This window comes from Bubalus bubalis, chromosome 2, assembly GCF_019923935.1.
Source record: "Bubalus bubalis isolate 160015118507 breed Murrah chromosome 2, NDDB_SH_1, whole genome shotgun sequence".
NCBI lineage: Eukaryota > Metazoa > Chordata > Mammalia > Artiodactyla > Bovidae > Bubalus > Bubalus bubalis.
In genome coordinates, this window is record NC_059158.1 from 26429641 (window position 1) to 26452633 (window position 22993).

A 22993-nucleotide genomic window follows, 5' to 3' on the forward strand; every position below is an offset into this window, starting at 1 on the left:
CTTCAGCTCAGGAGTCCTGCAAAAGATAGAAGAGACAGTTGTTTCCAGATCTAATTCTGCAAGCAGTTTTTTGCTCCTCTTTCAAGGGCCTCATGTTAAAGCATTGTAGTAAGAAGGAACACAAATTAAGTCTCCCTGAGCCAAAAGCTACTTTACAGCATAGGCCTTCTGTTTAGTAGAGAGAAGAAGCTTTAGTGGAAACACCTGATCATATGTCAGATCCATAGTCCTTCCCATTATTTCAGTCTCTGTCTTGTAGCTTCTACCACCTGTTCTAGGGAGACTACACGTGTTTCTAAAAGAGAGTTAAAGAACATTACCTGTTGGCTGAAGTGCAGGGTGTCCCAGGAAAGAGAAGGGAAGATACATGCTAAAAATATATGGAGGCAAGTTAGTCCCCAGATACAATATTCCCAGCCTCTGACCTCAGATTTCCCTAATACCAAACCCATATCACATGATGCCAGGGCAAGAAGGAGAGCAGACACTGAGAGCTTGTGACCTAAGAAGCTTCTGTCACATAAATTCAGTGTAACTTCTTCAGTCTTAGTGTTTCTTCCTGCATTTACCCTAGGATTTCTACCACAAATCTCCATGCATGTTAACATTTTTCTTATATCTGCAAGCCATCACCTCATACTTAACCATAGTTAACCATGGACTGTCAATTTCCGGATTTCAGGAAATTCGAGGTCAACTAGGAAAAGAAAGATTTTATAAAGGGTTGTTGAGAGACCCTTTATAGAGAATTAACTGAGCAAAGTCATATTTCTTCCCCTCAAAGTCTGTAAGGAGTGTCAGCTGCCAACGGGCTCCTTACCTTTCTGATTCCTGAAGTGGGTGAACAGCCCCACCACAAGGAAGAGCAGACCCAGAGCAAAGCCCCCGACTCCACTCATCATCTTGCTCTGAGCAGAGTCAGACTGTGCCCCTGAGAAAAGAAGCTAGTGTTAGTGATTTTTAGCCCAATTCTAACTTCTCTGAGACTTTGAGATTCAAAACTGTGAGATTAGGGGGGAAAAAGTTTACCCTGGAAGAATAATTCACCATTTCTGGAAAAGAGATTTAAGAATCACATGGAGCAGATACAAGCTGAGCATTAAACTCATTTAAATATCACATAAGGCTGCTACTTCAACATCTTAAGGGTGAGGTGCCAGGAACTCAATGATAAAGTAATTTGTCTAGCATCACAGAGCTAATAAAAGGCAGAGCTAAGACTGGACTCACTTCATAACCAGAAGGGCCCTACATTGTAGAGGATGTATCCCTTGTCAAATAACAATGAACTCAGAGCAACAGGGTCAGAATTACAAGCCCAGCCTGACAAAGGGAACTGGTGTCCTGGGCCATGGGGTGACCATGAACTGTGATATCACTGGGACATTCAAACTAGGAACAACTCTATTCTGCTGTCAGGCATAACTGCCTTCATGACGGATATAGGTATTAGTCCAAACTATCACAGGATATCTATAAATATCAAAGGATTTCTATCACAGGGTATTCATTAGACTATTCTAATAACCTAAGCTGAAGGACAGAGGAAAATAGAGCAAATGAAAATAGGCTGCAGGGAGAGGAGACACCTGACACTCAAGAGTAAATCAAGCCCCCTCCTTGGTGAGTGAGGAATTTATGAGATAAGAGAGCTTCTCACTCCATTCTACTGGGAGAGGGCTCATCTGGCTGGGGTGATCCATTTGGCAGGTGTAGACCTCTGAGGAACTGTTTCAAGTATCACCACGGTCTGGAAGGTCCAGTCTCCATTCTGGATCAGGCCTGTGGAGATCACCCCAGCCTCCTCTTCATGGCTGTTCCAGAACCACCTGACTTCAACATGTCCTGGATAGAAACCGTTCACAGAGCAGACCAGGAGGTCGTGGTGCTGCAGGGACTGGGTCTTTGCAGGATACACAGTCACTGTAGGCTCCCCTAGGAGAGAAAAGATGGAGGGAATCAGTGAGGAAGCAGAGTAAGTCTCCCCGGTTGGCTGCCTTTCTGAATCCACTCTCCATTTCCAGACTGCAGCCTTGGGCAGGTCTCCCTCAAAACCAGCCAACTGGCCAACTTTGGAAGTTAGTGCCACGACCCTGATTAACCTTTACAGCATTGGCACATTAGTTTGAGAGATGTTGAGCATACTTATGTGTCTTTTTTTTTTCCCATTTCAGGAAACATTTATTGCTGAATTTTTACAAATCTGCGTAAAGCATATAGTATTTAATTAAAGGTGTCATTTCTGAATCCATGTTCTTGGACTCAAATCCAGACTCTGCCACTTACTGATTGATCCTGGGAGATTTTTACATTGCTCTGTGCCCATCTTTCTCACCTACAGAAACAAATAATAATACTAGTTCACCTCCTAGGGTTATGTGAAGATTAAAGCACCCAAAGTATGTAAAGCGGTAACTGGAATTTAGCCTTCAGTGGATCACAGCTATTTATTATCCTTGTTCAATTTGAGAGAAACTATGATTCAAAGTGGGGTGGGTAAATTAGGGAAGAGCAGTGGGGTAGCTACAAGGACAGAGGATGAAGTCCTGGAGGAAAGCTGTCTCCAGGCACTCACACCTTAGAACACCTCAGAAATGGTTCTACCCTGGTAAGATGCAAAGACACAGGTGAATCTCTAACTCTGAGTTGAATTCCAAAAAAAGCATGAGTCCAGAAGGAGAAGGAAAGAAAGTCATTAATTTAAAAAAGAATTCTTGTAATTAAACTCTGCTGGTCAATCCCTCTCCTTTGCAAAACAAGTGAATTTACTATTGGAATTATTATCACTTTATAATTTTCTCCCTTTTCAAGAGTTTCCCAGGTGGAGCTGGTGGTAAAGAACCTGCCTGCCAATGCAAGAGACATAAGAGATGAGGGTTCCATCCCTGGGTCAGGAAGATCCCCTGGAGGAGGGCATGGCAACCCACTCCAGTATTCTTGCCTGGAGAATCCCATGGACAGAGGAGCTTGGAGGGCTACTGTCCATAGGGTTGCAAAGAGTCAGACACGACTGAAGCAACTTAGCATGCACATTCTTTTTAAGCTGACACTTGAGTTAGGGGCAGGGTCTGGGCCTCATTAGTATGTGTGCCTAGTGTCTGAGATAATCTCTGACAATATCAGCCTTAATAAATACAATTTTAAAATACAATAATGGAGAAACTTGGAAGAAAACAATTTAAAATATTCTAAAATGGTAAGTTTAAAATTGATGGTAAATCATTCCTAACAAGTTTGCAGCATATTTCATTAAACAAAATGTTTAAATTTCTGTCATTGAAAATAATAAACTGAGTCAAAAATATAAACCACACTTGAGAAAAAGATGAATCAAATATCAATAGTGTTAATTTTGCTGGATAGAGAACCCATATCACTGAGAAAAATACCAGGACCCTAGAAATAATAGCGAATAAATAATTGCTAGAGCAATAACAACAAGAGGCCAATAAATATGTGAGAGCTGTTCAAGAATCTTAGAAATCAAAGAAATACAAATGTTTTAATAAATGTAAAATTTAAACTGAGTACTTGGCACTATACATCTTTGAAAAAGGATCTGATATCTGATAAAGGGTATTGTGAGGTAAACTCTTACAATTATAAAAACAAATGATATGAAACTACCCTAATAGTATTAGCATTATAAAAATAGTAATGTCCGTATATTAAAAAATCATAATTCAAAAGTCGGTTACACAATCATTTCAACTATGTAAAAATACATAGACTAAAGGGGGAAAGAGGAAAAGATTTACACAGAAAAGAAGTCTCAGAAAGATCAGAGGAGCTACAGAGGCTCCCTTCCCCCACCTTTCAGAAAGTAGTCTGTTAAGTTTTTCTCAATGAAACACTCTTGCACACAAATGCCTGCACACTCATTTCTGGGATGTCAGTATTAAGAGGGTGGGTGCCAAGAGCAGGCTGTGACTCTTCTCACGTGCTCCCAATCCTTTTCCTTTCCTCACCTCTCCTCCTCAAACCCTCCCGCAAGCACAGCCACCTAGAAGCTGGCCCCTCTGAACACCCACCCGTGTCAGCCTTTCCTCCCCTCCCCTCACCTCCCCCGACACCAAGTGCCTGGAGCCTCCCTCCTGCAGCGCTCCGCTCACACCTCTCCTCCGTCCCAGTCCTCTCGGACCCCAGGATACTGCCCGGACGGCACACGCTCTCTATCACACCTCACCTCACAGCGCACACCTCACACAGTCGGCCCTCACCATCACTGACAAATTCACACTGTCTCCTCTGCAACAGGCTCTCGTGATTTGTAGTGGTTCCCATTGTATGCACTCATCCTGGATTCAGTCAAGTATCTCTGTATCTCTTTGTCCGTTTATCTCTCGCTCGCGCTCGCGCTCTCTCTCTGACACACACACACACACCCCGCTCGCCGCCCCCCCCCACCCCCACCCCCCGCGCTCACCTCGCCGCTGCACCATGAAGAGCTCACCAGTCCTGTTGATGTGTCTGCACACCGCGTCCACCTCGGCTCGCGTCCGCTCCAGGACGTCCTGGCTGTTGCAGTGCTCGGCTTGAGGCCGCCCCAGCTCGGTCACCGCGCGGTCCTCGCCCGCGTCGCTGTCGAAGCGCGAGTACTCCTGCTTGTTGTAGACGTATTTGACCACACTCCACACTGCTCCGTCCAGTTGGTGAAGTAACACAGGCCCTTAAACTGGTGCACGAAGTGCTCTGAGAGGAGACAGCCTCTCGGTCAGGCTGTGGGGCCCACAGGCCCACGCGCACCCGACATTATATTTGTTGAAAATATTGGTGCCACCGAAGCTTATATTTGTTAAGAATCAGGACCCAGTGAAGCGCTGTTTTTCTAACAAAGTTAATTTGTTCAGGACCAAGGTTTATTCATTTATTTGCTTGCCAACCAATTGCAATGTCATAATTTATCTTTCACATCTTCTTTGTTCTTATTTTATCTGTCTCTGGTCCACTACTTCTCTACAGAAGTAAACTGCAGGCACAGACATTTTATTCCTATTCATTCTTCAGCGATTTCATTTTCTTTGTTTCCTAGTTCCCACAATACAAATAGGCATCAAACACTACCATTGGTCAGATGCAGAACTTCTGTTTCTGTAGTCAGGTCCCCTCAAAGGGGAGAAACTAAGAAGATGATATTCTCATATAGATAATTTACAAAAAACGAGCAGGTCCTCAGACTTTAAGTAGACACCATCACTTAGAAATGATGGCAGAAAGAAGGGTGGACCAGATCTACTTTACTATTCTGACATTGTTAAATATCTTCCTGAGGCATGACAACCTTACAAAATTAAGATGTGTGAAGTTACTGTTCACTGCAGCTTGTATGGTTAGCACTGTTTATCCGGTTCATGTCTCCGACTTAAGGTTTCCAGATTCAGCAAAAAAAATACAGGATTCTCAGTACTTTTGATAAATTACTGTTGTTTATCTGAATTCAGATTTAATTGAGCATGCTGTTTTTAATTTGGTAACATTAGCCCAATTTGTTAATCTCACAAGAAGGAAGATAAAACTTCTTTGTATTTTTTAACACTTGCCCATGACCATCTGCTCATGTGAACCTACTATATGAACTCGTCAAATAATAAATGCAGAATGAATGCAAATTTCTCATTTATATTGGATTTAGCAGCTCTTATAGCACCACTGAACCACAAATATACACATGCCCAAGACACTGTGTATATAAATATCAGAAATTTTATCAGTAATTCAGACACAATCAAGCCACTGTTCACTAACGGTAGTTAGAATCACAAGTTGTAGAATCAGAGCTTCTGAATTTGAACATGAGCTCTTCTACTTGGCTCTGTTTTACCATCCATGAGCCTTTTTTCTTTATTTCTAAAACAGATTTGATGATAGTATATTCCTCACAGAATGTTATTAAGTGTGAAATTAAAGAGCGGCATTTCCTAGTGCTGATCACAAAATAGGTGCTCAATAAATATATTGACATTTTGACTTTTATAACCCTTATGAATGTTAACTCACAAGATCTTTCTATTACTTAACTTCCTAAAGCAAGAAGTATCTTCATCATCATTTGGAAATTGTCTTCAGCTAATTTTATCACTAATTACCATTTTGAGCAAGTAAGAGTGCTGCTGCTACTAAGTCGCTTCAGTAGTGTCCGACTCTGTTCAACCCCAGAGACGGCAGCCCACCAGGCTCCCCCGTCCCTGGGATTCTCCAGGCAAGAACACTGGAGTGGGTTGCCATTTTCTTCTCCAATGCATGAAAGTGAAGTCACTTAGTCTTGTCCGACCCTCAGCGACCCCATGGACTGCAGCCCACCAGGCTCTGCCGTCCATGGGATTTTCCAGGCAAGCGTACTGGAGTGGGGTGCCATTGCCTTCTCCGAAGTAAGAATAGAAACATTTTATATATCATAATGCAGTATGTGTGAATCTAACATAAAAGGGTTATGCTGAAAGAGAAGAAAGGGAATTTCTATGTACTCATTTTAGATAATACAATCTAGATTCTAGAATTAACAATGTGACCCTGAGTAAATAACTCAAACTTTTTGAATTTTAGATTCCATAGATATACATGTTTTTAGTTGCTACAGATATGATATGCTACTTATAAGAATTACATACTGAAATTTATAGGCCTGGTGCAAAGTAGCTGCAAAATGTTATGATGCTCCATGTTGACAGAAATCAGGTTTGTTGTTACTCCAACATTAGGGTAAAATAAGTGGTGTAGTCTAGGACACTAATAAATATTGGCTGTATTGATTAAACACATTTTGCATAACCAGTCACCTCAGCATTCAAGGGCACTCTAATGCTTCCTTGCTGGTGACTAAACATGTCTGATTCTCAGGTTTTCCCAGCTTCTCGTCAAGCCCTTATCTTTATGCTTTGGGTCCAGTTGATTCCCTTGTCCTAGAGCACAGTTTGTCCCTGAGGTCAGCTAGTCAGAAGAGTCATCTGTAATCCATTCCTCTCTTCTTCAGCTCCCATTCTTTCCTCAACAATCCAGTCAAGCTTCTGTCTTAAATACTGCGTGCATATGTGCAAAGTTGCTTCAGACAGGTCCGACTCTTTGCGACCCTATGGACTATATCCCCTCTGTCCATGGGATTCTCCAGGCAAGAACATTGGAGTGGGTTGCTTACCCTCCTCCAGGGGATCTTCCTGACCCAGGGGCCAAATCTGGGTCTCCTGCAGTGACAGCAAATGTCAGATCCACCATACCCAGTGCTCACTTCTGTCACGTTTCTTCTCATTTCACCCTCCTCTTAGTCATACCACAAATAGCCACTCTCCCCCTCCTTGAAAAATCTAAATTCCCTTGCTCTCTGCATCACATTCTCTCGGTTTTCATCAATATCACTGGTACTCCTACTAAGACCCCTTTGCTGACTTACTGACCCTGGCTTGCTTCTTGTCTTCTGCTACTTACTCCCTCTCCATGTGCAACTTTAACACAGTTGTCCATGACCACAACATATATATATATCTTCAGCCCTGGCTTCCCCATGAATTCCAGTCTCATAAATACAACTAGTCCCTTGACAGCTCCACATAAATGTCCAAAAAATTATTTTAAGCTTAAATAAAACTTTTATTCCTGACCACTTACCTCAAGTTTTTTCCTCCCTTAGTCTTCCCTATCTCAATAAGCAGGATCCTTACATTTATTCCAGCAATTCAAGACAGAGTCTTGAGGGATAAGCTTGATTTTCTACTCCTCCCTAATATAATTTATATACAAATATCTATTTCAAATCTATTCCCTTTCTCTTTACCACTGTCTTTGTCACCACCACAATAAATGAGGACTTAAGCACATCTTCCCTGGAGAATTCTATTGCAACCCTATGTGGTCTCCCTGATGAATCCCTATAATCCAATATACACTAGAATTATTTTTTTGGTAAATATAAACTGACTTTCTTTGTAACCCTTCAGTAGCTTCACATATCTTTTTCCATAAATTAAAAAAAAAAGTTACCTTAGCCATCAGGGCCAAATGATTTGGCTCCTAATTTACTCTCCAACCTCATATTTCTACTCATCAACTTACTTACTCTGCTTCAACCACTCTAGCCTTTTTCAGTCCTTTAAACACAGCACATATCTTGCCACACTTGGTTCTTTCTCAGTTGTCTTATGTCTTTTACATAACCACTTCCTTCTCATCACTCATTTTTCATCTATTAATAAAAGTCACTGTCTCAGGGAGGCCTCCCTAGCCACTTGAACTGAAGTCAAGTGAATCCCATTTTCTCTGTCCCATGACCCTGATATATTTTTTATCACAACACTATTGCTCTCTGAAATATTTTTCTTTGTTAATTGGATTATCTTCCTCTCCTATCACTAGCCAAGTTCCATGATAATTGGGATTTTTCTAGCAATATTATTCATATAGAATTCTGAGTCCAGACAGAGCCCCATATATAATAGTTGCTCAGAAAAACATCAGTGACCTAAACAAATAAATTCATGGTCTGGGGAATAGATTATTATGAGGATCTTGGAAAAGAAGAAGGAGCTCCAGTTCCAACACTCTCATTTTAATGATATTATGTCCCTTCCACTTTCTGTAACAAATTCAGACAAAATTCCTCTTTCTTCTTCTACTATTTGCCTGAAACATTCACAGGAAAGAAAAAGGTGATTTTTAAGCAAAAGGGAAATTTTCATTAAGTTTTATCTCATCCAGTGGATCTATTATAATGGTATGGGTCTGTACAAATGTTGGGGACTTTCAGTAATGGCAATGACAAAGCTGGGGAAAAGTAGGGAAGAACTAGAAGGAGAGATAACAAAACATGATTAATTAAGGAACATAGTAGGCATGATGAATGAACCTTTTATTTATTCTCTACTAGTTGAATCTCTTCTCATGTGCTCAAATCAAAGAATGAAGAGATGTAGGAGAAATAATCTAGAAAGTTTCAAAATACATTCCTAGTGAACACTAACCTGTATTAGGTTTTCAGAAGATGCTGTAAGTTCTTTAAAGCATCAAAGAACATCCCATGTATGGTCCTCATCTAAAGAGTCATTTCAAGTACTAAAGATTACTAGAAGCTGTTTAAACTTTATCCAGCTTTATCCTGAAGACACAGAGAGAAAACTAGTCCCAGCTTTTGCCAGAGAACCTCCAGGGCAGGGATACAGACATTTTTAACATTAGGGTTCAGGAGTAAGAAAAGATATGGAGGAGACCCTTTGATATATTCTCACATATTAGAGAGAGGCACCAACATCACAGATGCTCTCGAGGATATAACACAGAGTCTTCTAGGAGGGATCTTTCTAATTCTTTACAGTTTCTCATAAAATTCTGAGAGAAATTTTCCCTTTCCTTGTCATAACTCAACATAATAAAGGAAAATGCCAATGGGGAATTATTTTGACAATTTTATTTCTAAATCCTTTTAAGACACTGAAAGAATGGGATGGAAGGCTAGGGATGTTCTATTGGAGGAGAAGTGAGAAAAAAAAAAACTGTGTCTTATACATATGGAAGCCCCTGATGCAGCTCTATAGAGGGCAACTTATCTACACACTTTTTGTTGTAGAAAGAATTGTGGATCCATATGACAAAGATAGCTGGTCACTGAAGATTATATCACAATATTTAAGGGACATGACCTGGACACAGTGACAAAACTAAGTTCCTTTCTTCCCCTACCCCACAATAGCTCACTATCCAAGGTATATGCTTACACTGGGTCTCCCTGGCCCAAGCCAGGGGAGGGCTCAGCACCAGTTGTTCTGTCAGAGCTGCCATCCAGGAGCCTCTGAACAAATATAGGCACACCATGCTGGAGAACAGGAAAGGGCAAGGTGTGAGGGGAGCAGGCAAGTCCCACTCAAATGGGTTCTGTGATCCTCTTCCACCCAAGTGATAGCAGCCAAGGAATTCAGTATTTGATTCTGGATTGGGTGATCCAATCCAGACTTTATTTTGGGGGGCACCAAAATCACTGCTGATGGTGACTGCAGGCATGAAATTAAAAGACGCTTGCTCCTTGGAGGAAAAGTTATGACCAACCTAGACAGCATATTAAAAAGCAGAGACATTACTTTGCAAACAGAGATCTGTTTAGTCAAAGCTATGGTTTTTCCAGTAGTCATGTATGAATCTGAGAGTTGGACTATAAAGAAAGCTGAGCACTGAAGAATTGATTGTTTTGAACTATGGTGTTGGAGAAGACTTTTGAGAGTCCCTTGGACTGCAAGGAGATCCAACCAGTCCATCCTAAAGGAGATCAGTCCTGGGTGTTCATTGGAAGGACTGATGTTGAAGCTGAAGCTCCAATACTTTGGCTACTTGATATGAAGAGCTGACTCATTTGAAAAGACCCCAATGCTGGGAAAGATTGAAGGCGGGAGGAGAAGGGAGTGACAGAGGATGAGATGGTTGGACTGCATCACTGACTCAATGGATGTGAGTTTGAGTAAACTCTGGGAGTTGGCGATGGACAGGGAAGCCTGGCATGCTGCAGTCCATGGGGTCGCAAAGCATCGGAAAATACTGAGTGACTCAACTGAACTGAACTGGGTGATCTCAGTATTAGAGACCAATTAGCATCACAGATGAAAAGCATCATCAGTTACTGGTCAGAGATTTAGTATGATGGTCCTCTTTCTCTAACAAAAGGATTGTTTTAATTTAGTGCTTTAAAGGTTTGATCCAGTTGGGTCTGAAATATTTTAACTAGGCCCCTATTGTGAGTCAGTTCTGTGCTGATCAGTGAAGAATCACACATTTGAGCCTTTTAGGAGCTTGCATTCCTCTCTATTTGGAGACTGAGCTATTTTGACAAATGTATGTGTGCATGTGTTTAGGAGTTGAGGTGCTGGAGAGAAAATGATTGCAAGTTAGGAGACCTTTAATCCAGCCCTTTTTGCACCATAACTTAGGGTTGCAGATGTGGGTAAATTACTTATCCTCTACAGTAGAAATGAAAGCATTATAATCTTTCAGTTACTTCAATACTGAGAAGTGCTGTGATTCTGTGGACTCCTCAAGAAATAGCATCTCCTGGTAACAGATGATGTGACAAAATTATAGCTGTTGATTAGAGCATAGTCTGTACTTCCGTACCGGTCGAAATGTCCCTGATAAACTAAAGGAAATTTAAAGTTAGTCAATTATTTAACCTGAGTGAAAAGGTTTTTCTTTCTTTTCTGTCAGGTCTGTCTCCTGTTACTGTCACTGAGTTTAGCGGCACCTCCAGAAAATACTTAAGGACACAATAGGGGAAGGAAAAGTGGGACGAATTGAGAGACTAGCACTGACATATTTACACTTCCATGTGTAAAATAGATAGCTAGTGGGAAAGTGCTGTATGATGCAGGAAGCTCAGCTCAGTACTCTATGATGACCTAGAGGGGTAGCATGGGGAAGGGGGCTGAAGGGAAGCTCAAGAGGCCAGGGATATATGTATACTTATAGCTGATTCACATTGTTGTACAGCAGAAACTAACACAACATTGTAAAGCAATTTTTCCCCAACTAAATTTTTTAATTTATAAAATTAAAAAAAAGAAAATAAATTAATAGACCTTGGTAATGAATATATTACAGAGTGTTCAGGAAATGGAACACCTTGGAAAAACTATGAATTGCGTATTGTGATATATAATTTAATACATAATTTTATTTTCAGATAAACAGTACACAGTAATGTAAATATCTCACATTCAGAATGGACTTTAGAGGTCAATTATCATCTTAAAGTTCTGAATTAATTTACACTTCACTACAACTCTGATAAGCAATCCTTCTTTACATACCTTAATAGTTCTTTTGACAATACTCGCCATATCACAATAAAAATAACCAAGATTTATTGAGCAACTTTTAAGCCTTTTATTTTCTACCATGAATTAATTTTGCTAAGCTTTTTAATACATCTTTTGAAAATTTAATTCTCACATCATCTCTGTGAAATACACTTTCTATTTCTACAGATGGAGATAAAAAAACGATAAATGGAAGGTAACTTTTGCAATGATGCAAGGCTGCTAAATTGAGCCATTTTATGTGATTCCAAACTCCACAAGCTCAGCCATTGCATCATACCACCTTATGTTCAATTTCCAAAGAGAATAGTGCCCCTTATATTGAATCTATTTTTATAACTTTAATTTCCTGGATATACATATCCATAAAACTACTTTTAATGAATGCCAACACTTGACTCACTGGAAAAGACCCTGATGCTGGGAAAGATTTAAGGCAGGAGGAGAAGGGGTCAACAGAGGATGAGATGGTTGGATGGCATCACCGACTTGATGGACATGAGTTTGAGCAAGCTCCAGGAGATGGTGATGGACAGAGAAGCCTGGCGTGCTGCAGTCCATGGGCTCACAAATAATCAGACATGACAGAGCAACCGAGCTGAACTGCTCTTGATATAAATTGAGGCAGCTACTTATAGCAATTCTAGTTACTTAAAGGCTGCCCTCATCAGCATTGTTACTCTCCTCTGGAAATAATAAAATTTGAGTTGATCTTATGTAATGACCCCATAGGTCCCCACAAGTCTCCACCTCATTGAAGATAACAGTGTCTTTAAAATTCCTAAATCCGATCTATTGTTCTCAACCACTACTTCTGATTTCTCAGCATAATGTAATGCAAGTTTGAAATTTTGGAATTCAATATAAATAGTATCTCCCTTATTTTGGAAAAATGTATTTCTCTTAATATGGAAAGTTCCACACTTCTTGGAGAGGTTGGGTAGCAGTCACCATTGTTTCTAGATCTGAGAAGAATCTATGTCCCTGCTGCTGCTAAGTCACTTCAGTCGTGTCCGACTCTGTGTGACCCCATAGATGGCAGCCCACCAGGCTCCCCCGTCCCTGGGATTCTCCAGGCAAGAACACTGGAGTAGGTTGCCATTTCCTTCTCCAATGCATGAAAGTGAAAGTGAAGTCGTGTCCAGCTCTTAGCGACCCCATGGACTGCAGCCCACCAGGCTTCTCCATCCATGGGATTTTCCAGGCAAGAGTACTGGAGTAGGGTGCCATTGCCTTCTCTGCTATGTTGCTAGATACCAACAATAATTAGTACTATTGGAAATTGTGCTATTGCAACCAGGAAAATATTATGTTTAATTTGGCAAATAGAAAATCATAATTTACTCAGAGTTCACTACTGTGACATGGTAATTGGGTAAAGCCAAGTTAAAGTCCACCATTTCATAGAATAATAGGACTGGCAAAAAAAAAATGTAATTCTATATCAAGAACATTCTGAATTACAATTAAAGAGAACACTATCAAAACTTGTTCATACAAATTACACAATTTACAAATCATACTAATTTATTTTTAAAAAGAATGAATCAATTACTGCAACCTAAATTCTATGTGTTGTATACATTCAGTTCAGTTCAGTTCAGTTCAGTCACTCAGTCGTGTCCAACTCTTTGCGACCCCATGAATCACAGCACGCCAGGCTTCCCTGTCCATCACCAATTCCTGGAGCTTGCTCAAACTCATGTCCATTGAGTCAGATTTGCCATCAACCATGTCATCTTCTGTCATCCCCTTTTCCTCCTGCCCCAAATCTTTCCCAGCATCAGGGTCTTTTCAAATGAGTCAGTTCTTCACACCAATTGGCCAAAGGATTGGAGTTTCATCTTCAGCATTAGTCCTTCCAATGAATATTCAGGACTGATTTCCTTCAGGATGAGCTGGTTGGAAATCTTTGCAGTCCAAGGGACTCTCAAGTGTCTTCTCCAACACCACAGTTCAAAAGCATCGATTCTTTGGTGCTCAGCTTTCTTTATAGTCCAACCCTCACATCCATACATGACTACTGGAGAAACCATAGCTTTGACTAGACGGACCTTTGTTGGCAAAGAAATGTCTCTACTTTTTAATATACTGTCCAGGTAGGTCCTAGCTTTTCTTCCAAGGAGCAAACGTCTTTTAATTTCATGCATGCAGTCACCATCAGCAGTGATTTTGGAGCCCCCAAATTTAGTCTGTCACTGTTTCCATTGTTTCCCCATCTATTTGCCATGAAGTATGGGACCGGATGCCATGATCTTCATTTTCTGAATGTTGAGTTTTAAGCCAACTTTTTCACTCTCCTCTTTCACTTTGATCAACAGGATCTTTAGTTTCTCTTTGCTTTCTGCCATAAGGGTTGTGTCATCTGCATATCTGAGGTTATTGATATTTCTGCTGGCAATCTTGATTCCAGCTTGTGCTTCTTCCAGCCCAGCATTTCTCATGATGTACTCTGTATATAAGTTAAATAAGCAGGGTGACTATATACAGCCTTGACGTACTCCTTTCCCAATTTGGAACCAACCTGTTGTGCCATGTCCAGTTCTAACTGTTGCTTCCTGACCTGCATACAGTTTTCTCAAGAGGCAGGTCAAGTGGTCTGGTATTCCCGCCTCTTGGAGAATTTTCCACAGTTCGTTGTGATTCACATAGTCAAAGGCTTTGACGTAGTCAATAAAGCAGAAGTAGATGTTTTTCTGGAACTCTTGTTTTCCCTATGATCCAGTGGATGTTGGCAATTTGATCTCTGGTTCCTCTGCCTTTTCTAAATTCAGCTTGAACATCTGGAAGTTCACGGTTCATGTACTGTTGAAGCCTGGTTTGGAGAACTTTGAGCATTACTTTGCTAGTGTGTGAAATGAGTACAATTGTGCAGTAGATGGAATATTCTTTGCCATTGCCTTTCTTTGGGATTTGAATGAAAACTGACCTTTTCCAGTCCTGTGGCACTGCTGAGTTTTCCAAATTTGCTGGCATATTGAGTGCAGCACTTTCCCAGCATCATCTTTTAGAATTTTAAATAGCTCAACTGGAATTCCATCATTTCCACTAGCTTTGTTTGTAGTGATGCTGCCTAAGGCCCTCTTGACTTCGCATTCCAGGATGTCTAGCTCTAGGTAAGTGATCATACCCTTGTGGTTATCTGGGTCATGAAGATCTTTCTTGTACAGTTCTTCTGTGTGTATTCTTGCCACCTGTTCTTAATATCTTCTGCTTCTGTTAGGTCCATACCATTTCTGTCCTTTATTGTGCCCCTTTTGCATGAAATGTTCCTGTGGTATCTCTAATTATCTTGAAGACATCTCTAGTCTTTCCCATTCTGTTGTTTTCCTCTATTTCTTTGCTCTGATTGCTGAGGAAGGCTTTCTTATCTCTCCTTGCTAGTCTTTGGAACTCTGCATTCAAATGGGTATATCTTTCCTTTTCTCTTTTGCCTTTCACTTTTCTTCTTTTCTCAGCTATTTGTAAGCCCTCCTCAGACAACAATTTTGCCTTTTTGAATTTCTTTTCCTCGGGGATGGTCTTGATCACAGCCTCCTGTACAATGTCATGAAGCTCTGTCCATAGTTCTTCAGGCACTTTGTCTATCAGATCTAATCCCTTGAATCTATTTCTCACTTCCACTGTATAATCATAAGGGATTTGATTTAGGTCATACCTGAATGGTCTAGTGGTCTTCCCCACTTTCTTCAAGTTAAGTCAATTTGGCAATAAGGAGTTCATGATTTGGGCCACAGTCAGCTTCCAGTCTTGTTTTTGCTGACTGTATAGAGCTTCTCCATCTTTGGTTGCAAAGAATAGAATCAATCTGATTTCAGTATTGACCATCTGGTGATGTCCATGTGTAGTTTTCTCTTGTGTTGTTGGAAGAGGGTGTTCGCTATGACCAGTGTGTTATCTCGCAAAACTCTGCTAGCCTTTGACCTGCTTCGTTTTGTACTCCAAGACCAAATTTGCCCGTTACTCCAGATATCTCATGACTTCCTACTTTTGCATTCCAGTCCCCTATAATGAAAAGGACATCTTTTTGGGTGTTAGTTCTAGAAAGTATTGTAGGTCACCATAGCACAGTTCAACTTCAGCTCCTTCAGCATTACTGGTTGGGGCATAGACTTGGAGTACTATGATACTGAATGGTGTGCCTTGGAAACAAACAGAGATTGTTCTGTCTTTTTTGAGATTGCATGCAAGTACTGCACAGACTCTTTTGTTGACTATGATGGCTACTCCATTTCTTCTAAGAGATTCTTGCCCACAGTAGTAGATATAATGGTGGTCTGAGTTAAATTCACCCATTCCAGTCCATTTTAGTTCTGATTCTTAAAATGTTAACATCTACTCTTGCCATCTCCTGTTTGACCACTTCCAATTTGCCTTGATTCGTGTACCTAACATTCCAGGTTCCTATGTAATATTGCTCTTTACAGCATGAGACTTTACTTCCGTCACTGGTCACATCCACAGCTAGGTGTTGTTTTTGCTTTGGCTCTGTCTCTTCATTCTTTCTGGAGTTATTTCTCCACTGATCTCCAGTAGCATATTGGGCACGTATTGACCTGGGGAGTTCATCTTTCAGTGTCCTATCTTTTTGCCTTCTCATACTGTTCATGGGGTTCTCAAGGCAAGAATACTGAAGAGGTTTGCCATTCCCTTCTCCATTGGATCACATTTTGTCAGAACTCTCCACCATGACCCATCCATCTTTGATGGTCCTAGATGGCATGGCTCATAGTTCCATTGTGTTATACAAGGCTCTGGTCCAGTTTGTAACATGTGTTTTGCAAACTTTAATCAAATGCAAAATCATTTAATGAAATATATAATTGTTAGAAATAACTATTATTGGTATCATGTGTAAGATTACTTTATTAATATGTGAATTAAATTCCTAATTAATATAGTATATAAACATTCTTTATTTTTTAAATATTTAGAAGTCAGTGGGAAAAGAACAACAGAAGCAACAGGCTTCTAATCTGTTTTATATATGTAGGAGTATTTTTCCTTGAAGTGAATAATATGTGTATAGTGTTATGTTTTTAACTTTAAAAATTAACAGTGATAAAATTAAATGCAATAAATTGCATAGCTTTTTATTGCACTAGGTAAAATAAATTAAATCTTGTTGTAGGTTGAAAAGAGAGATATTCAGTAGAAAAGAAAGTCCTAAAATCTTAACACAGCAAAAAAGACAAAAAATGTTGTTTAGGACAAAAAATGCAGATGATAGAACTCCAAAGTTTAAAATTATAAGGAACCATAGTGGATTAAGTAATTTAGCCACATATGTTATAAAAATGAAATAAGTTAATGTTCTAGTATTTATTTTTATAACAAGTATAGTTTTCGTTTTTTTTTGACTGTCTTTGGAGTTCTTCGTTTCATTGAGATTCTCACAAAATACAAAGCTCAAACATAACTGTCCACATCCACCACAGAACAGAATCAAGTAAGTGGTTAGCACACAATGATCTTTTTCATTTTTAAAAATATAAATAACAGTGTTCAAGGTTGGACAATTTTCTCCCGTGTGTGTGTTTCTCTGTAAGGCGTTATGTCGCAGGCCCTTCACTGATAAGTACGCTGTACTTGTCATCAGGAAGCACTGCCCACAGGCAGGGAAGGCCACTGTGAGTGCGGTCGTGAGGGTGACACCCACAGATCCGTGTTGCCTCGGCCTGTGAAAACTAAGCGATCAATCAGACACCCTCCGATCAGTTCTCACAGTTTCATTAATTTTCTTTCTACTATGAAGTAACAATGGAAAGGGGGTCACCTCCCAGTGGCATGCAAGCTCTCAGGAGATCAATCATGAAAGGCAAGAAGGAGAAGGACAAGTATAGTTGATTTACAATATTATATTAGCTTCAGGTGTACATAGTTGTTTAATATTTTTGTATATTATACTCTGTTCAAAGTTATAAAATAATGGATTTATTTCCCTGTGCTCTACAATATATCCTTCTAGCTTATTTATTTTATACATAGTAGTTTGTACCTCTTAGTCTTAGTCTATCTTGTCTTTCCCCCTTTCTCTCTCCTTATTGGTAATCACTAGTAGTTTTCTACACTGATAATCTGTTTCTATTTTGTTATATTAATTCATTTTTTGTTTTTTATATTCTCTATAGAAGTAACAGTATGTGGTATTTGTCTTCCTCTTTCTGACTTATGTCACTAAACATAATATCCTCTAGGACCATTCATATTGTTGCAAATGGCAGGACTTCATTCCTTTTTATGACTAATATTCCATTGTGTATATATTATATATGTATACATACATGTAAAACACCCTCTTTAACCATTTATCTGTTGTTGGATACTTAAGCTGCTTTCTTATCTTGGATACTGTAAATAATGCTGGTGTGAACATTGGAGTGCATGTATCTTTTTAAATTTGAGTTTTTGTTATTGTTGAGTTGTGTGAGTTATTTATCTGTTTTGGATATTTTATGCTGATATGTGATTTGCAAACATTTCCCCCCATTTAGTAGGTTGTGTGTTTTTGTTGATGTTGGCCTTTGATGTGCAGAAACTCTTTAATTTGATGCAGTTCTATTCATTTATTTTTGCTTTTGATTTCCTTTCCCAAGAAGACATACACAGAAAGATATTACTAAGATTCACGTCAAAGAACATACTGTCTATGTTTGCTTCTAGGAGTTTTATGGGTTCACTTTCTATGAATGTAGGAGTCTCTAATTGATTTTGAGCTGTTTTTGTATAAGGTGTGAGAAGGTGGTTTAGTTTCATTATTTTGCATGTGGCCGTCTTGTTTCCCAACATCTTTTATTGGAGAAACTATTCTTTCTCCATTTTATATTTTTTGCTCCTTTGTTTTAAATTAATTGTCTGTATAAGTATGGGTTTATCTCTGGGCTCTCTCTTCTCTTTCTTATCTGTTTGTGTCTATTTCTCTGCCAATATTTAGCTTTGTATTATTATTTGAAATCATGGAGTGTGTAGGGAATAGCAGTTCATTTGGAAATATTGTATTTGTTATAGGTGAGACTATTGAGAGACTTTTCCAAAATCAAAGGCTGAGGAGAGAAGAGGCAGGAATCTAAAGGTGAGAGCACAATATATTCAATTTAAACTCCATAGTAACTCTGTAACTGTAAGGGTTCATTTGAATCCACACTGGATCTGCATCTGTGACTTCAATTCTTATTTGGTTTTTCTTATTATAGGCATACATAACAACCTGCCTCAGGGAGCCCTGCCCAGCCCCTTTCACTTGACTCTTTTTCTAAGGTGGTTTTTTTTTTTTTTTTTTTTTGGCTAACAGGGAGATAGCTTGACCCTGCCCACTGTGAAGGGCTATAAAGAAGTGAAGCTAACATATTTCCTGCTGGAGGCTTGCCATTCTAGGAGTATTTGCAAGAATTAAATGGTCTTTTTACTTTGTTTCCTCATCTCCACCCATCTCTGAAAAGAACCCAACATTCAGGCCCTGACAAGATGGTTCTTTTCAGGCACTAGCCTGCCATCTTTTCAGTCAGCTAACTTTCCAAATAAAATCCCAGTTTATCAGGGCTCAGTCTCATTCAGAGGATCTGCAAACAATCCAGTTGCTGTGGTCCAGTTCTCATCTGGAAAAACCTAGAGCAGTGTTTGTTTGTTGGGAGATCTCTGCTTAGCTCTAGGTTCAGAGTTTGGTTTTGGTTCTTGATTCTCCAGGTCAATGAAATATTTGTGCCTTCAATAGAATGAATCTGAAAGCCTAGGGTTTGGCCTCTGATAAGGAGTAAGACAGATGATGGGAAGGAAATGGCAATGGATTGGGGAGCAGAATAGAGGAGTATCTATTTACATACAACAGAATTTATACATCAACATCACCCACTCCAGACTTAATGAGGATTGAGATTGGACACTGAGGATTGACATTACCCATTTCATTCATATATACTGGGATACCTGTTTCATTAACAAGAGACTAGCCTGCCTTATTCTTAGAGCCATCTTGTTTTTGAAGATCTGTTCCTGAGTGAAAAACCTGAGTAAAAGTTGGAGGAGATACAGCTTAAAGTGGGGGCAAAGAATGTTTGAGTCACAATGAGCTATTTCTCATTTATCTTTGAAATTATGACTTGATTAACCTATTTCCAAAATGATCGACAAAACCTACCCCAAATCAAAGGGATTAAGTCACCCAGCTTATTTAATTTATATGCAGAGTACATCATGTGATGTACTGGCTGGATGAATCAAAACCTGGAATCAAGGTTGCCAGTAGAAATATCAGCAACCTCAGATATACCTCATATATCTGAGATGATATAGATGATAGATGATACCACCCTAATGGCAGAGGGCAAAGAGGAACTAAAGAGCCTCTTGATGAGGGTGAAAGAAGAGAGTGAAAAAAGTTGGCTTAAAACTTAACACTCAAAAAACTAAGATCGTGGCATCTGGTCCCATCACTTTATGGCAAATAGATGGGGGGAAAATGAAAACAGGGACAGACTTCATTTTCTTGGGCTCCAAAGTCACTGCAGATGGTGACTGCAGCCACAAAATTAAAAGATGCTTGCTCCTTGGAAGAAAAGCTATGACTAACCTAGACAGCATATTAAAAAGCAGAGGCATCATTTTGCTGATAAAGGTTCGTCTAGTCAAAGCTATAGTTTTTCCAGCAGTCATGTATGGATGTGAAAGTTGGACCATAAAGAAAACTGAGTGCCAAAGAATTGATGCTTTCAAATTGTGATGTTGGAGAAGACTCTTGAGAGCCCCTTGGACAGCAAGGAGATCAAACCAGTCAATCCTAAAGGAAATCAGTCCTGGATATTCTTTGGAAGGACTGATGCTGAAGCTGACGCTCCAAAACTTTGGCCACCTGATGTGAAGAATCAACTCATTGGAAAAGGCTCTGATGCTGAGAAAGATTGAGGGCAGGAGGAGTATGGAGCGACAGAGGATGAGATGGTTGGATGGCATCATCGACTCAATGGACATGAGTCTGAGCAAACGCTGGGAGATAGTGAAGGACAGGGAAGCCCAGCATGCCGCAGTCCACGGGGTCACAAAGAGTGGGACGCAACTAAGTTACTCAATAAAATTATCCCTGATAGTGTGGTAGACTGGCAAATTATGCTGTTGAAATGAATTCAACTTGGGCTTCATCTTGACTCTGTCATTTGCTAGTTAGATATTCACTGGTGTCTACTTAAATTAGCCTGATTCCTCTTATGAAAACACTGATGAATTGTAATGAGAATTAACAGAAAAATTCAAGCAAAGTAATTTGATACATTGCTTAGTAATAATAAAGTTGCAAAAAATATAATTCCATTATTTTTCTCAAAATTTTTACAGCTTGCTGACAAAAATCTGAGATAAGTAAAATAAAATCACAAAGCAGAAAGCAAGGCAGCCTGGCCTTGAAGGGGAGCAAAGTATGCTACCCCAAAATATGCCTATAGGCCTAAGAATTATTCTGAGCTTATAGGGGTTTAGATAATAGAATTGTTTTAGATTACTTGTTGGCTGAACAAAGAGGAGTCTGTGCCATCACAAATATCTCCTGTTATACAAATATCTCCTGTTATACCTGGCTTAATACCTCTGCTATTAAAGAAATACAAATACAAGTAAAGAACTAACAAGCTACTTGATGAAATTTATGTCTTTAGGTACATTCTTTATTTGGTACAAAATGATTTGGTTCATAGGGGCCCTGGCTAAAATGCATATTTCTGCTTCTTGATATTATCTTCTAATAGCCATTATTTTAATCTCTGCTTAAATAGCTTTATAGACCCTGCAATAGTCCAATTGTTCTCCTCAGTGAAGACAACCATCTTTCAGCATTTTGCAGTCTTTTAGCTATTCTAAATGTAGTTACACCTTCCTTCTATGAAAGCACAGGAGAAGAAACAGTTGCCTTTTCCTGCATTTCAGATAATTGGTGATGCCACCAGCCTGATAACCAACTCTGCAGATTTACTACCTTAGGTCTATGTGTTATGTGAGATAATAATTAAAAGTAAAGCCAGTCAAAATGGGTTTTCTAACAGAAAGCATCTTAATTCAGATATTCACACCATTCACTTTTCTACATTATTTTTCAGAACACTGATCTCAAACAAAATGAGACAAGCCATTTATTTCTTCATCTTGAAGAACAAACTGAGAGTAAATCTTCAACCCTAGCATCAAACAAAATTTACACCAAATGTATACATAATGCAGATATGACTATCAGCTTATCAAATTCCTCTAAGACGATAACCTGTTTCACACATAATCAACATATGCCTAAAATAAATTTTGACTATGGTTGAAAACAAAATAATAGTTGCTTCTGACTATGGAGAAATTGTGTTCAAATTACCATTACTCTGAAATGAGCTTCTGAATCTACTATCTACTCTTTAGATTTGACTTACATTTATTTATTTTTTTTAATTTTATTTTTTAAACTTTACATAATTGTATTAGTTTTGCCAAATATCAAAATCAATCTGCCACAGGTATACATGTGTTCCCCATCCTGAACCCTCCTCCCTCCTCCCTCCCCATTCCATCCCTCTGGGTCGTCCCAGTGCACCAGCCCCAAGCATCCAGTATCGTGCATCGAACCTGGACTGGCAACTCGTTTCATACATGATATTTTACATGTTTCAATGCCATTCTCCCAAATCTTCCCACCCTCTCCCTCTCTCTCAGAGTCCATAAGACTGTTCTATACATCAGTGTCTCTTTTGCTGTCTCGTACACAGGGTTATTGACTTACATTTAAAGCTGACTCTTCAGAAGGAATATAAAAGCAAAACCCACTATCTGCCTATCCAATGTAGTCACCTTTCTCGGAACCTACCCAACTCCTTTATACAACTGAAGTCTGTGGAATTTATAGATAAATGCTGATTTACAATTATAGTTCCACAATGTTCTATGCAAGAGTTAAAAAAAATGCTAAAAAAGAGAAGTAAAAAATTACTTTTCTAGCTTGTTTCTCATCATATATTTTTGACAAGTCTGTTTCAATCATTACAGCTTGTTTTTAGTTTTTGATATCACCTTTTACATATTATTTAAATTTTTATTACACAAAATATTCAGAAATGCCTCGATAAAATATTAAATAAGATTTATTTGGTAAAGTCCAGCTTTCATCTTTGTCCCCTTCAACTTATCCCTTCACTCTGCTTTAAAGGCAACATTAAAAAAATCCTTCCTTTGTCTCTACTTATGAATGT

At 39.3% G+C, this 22993-nt stretch overlaps 1 pseudogene; it reads right to left on the minus strand.

Annotated features, from left to right (window-relative positions):
* Positions 1-25: 25 nt before the first annotated feature.
* Positions 26-9810, minus strand: LOC102407936 (annotated as a pseudogene).
* Positions 9811-22993: the final 13183 nt, after the last annotated feature.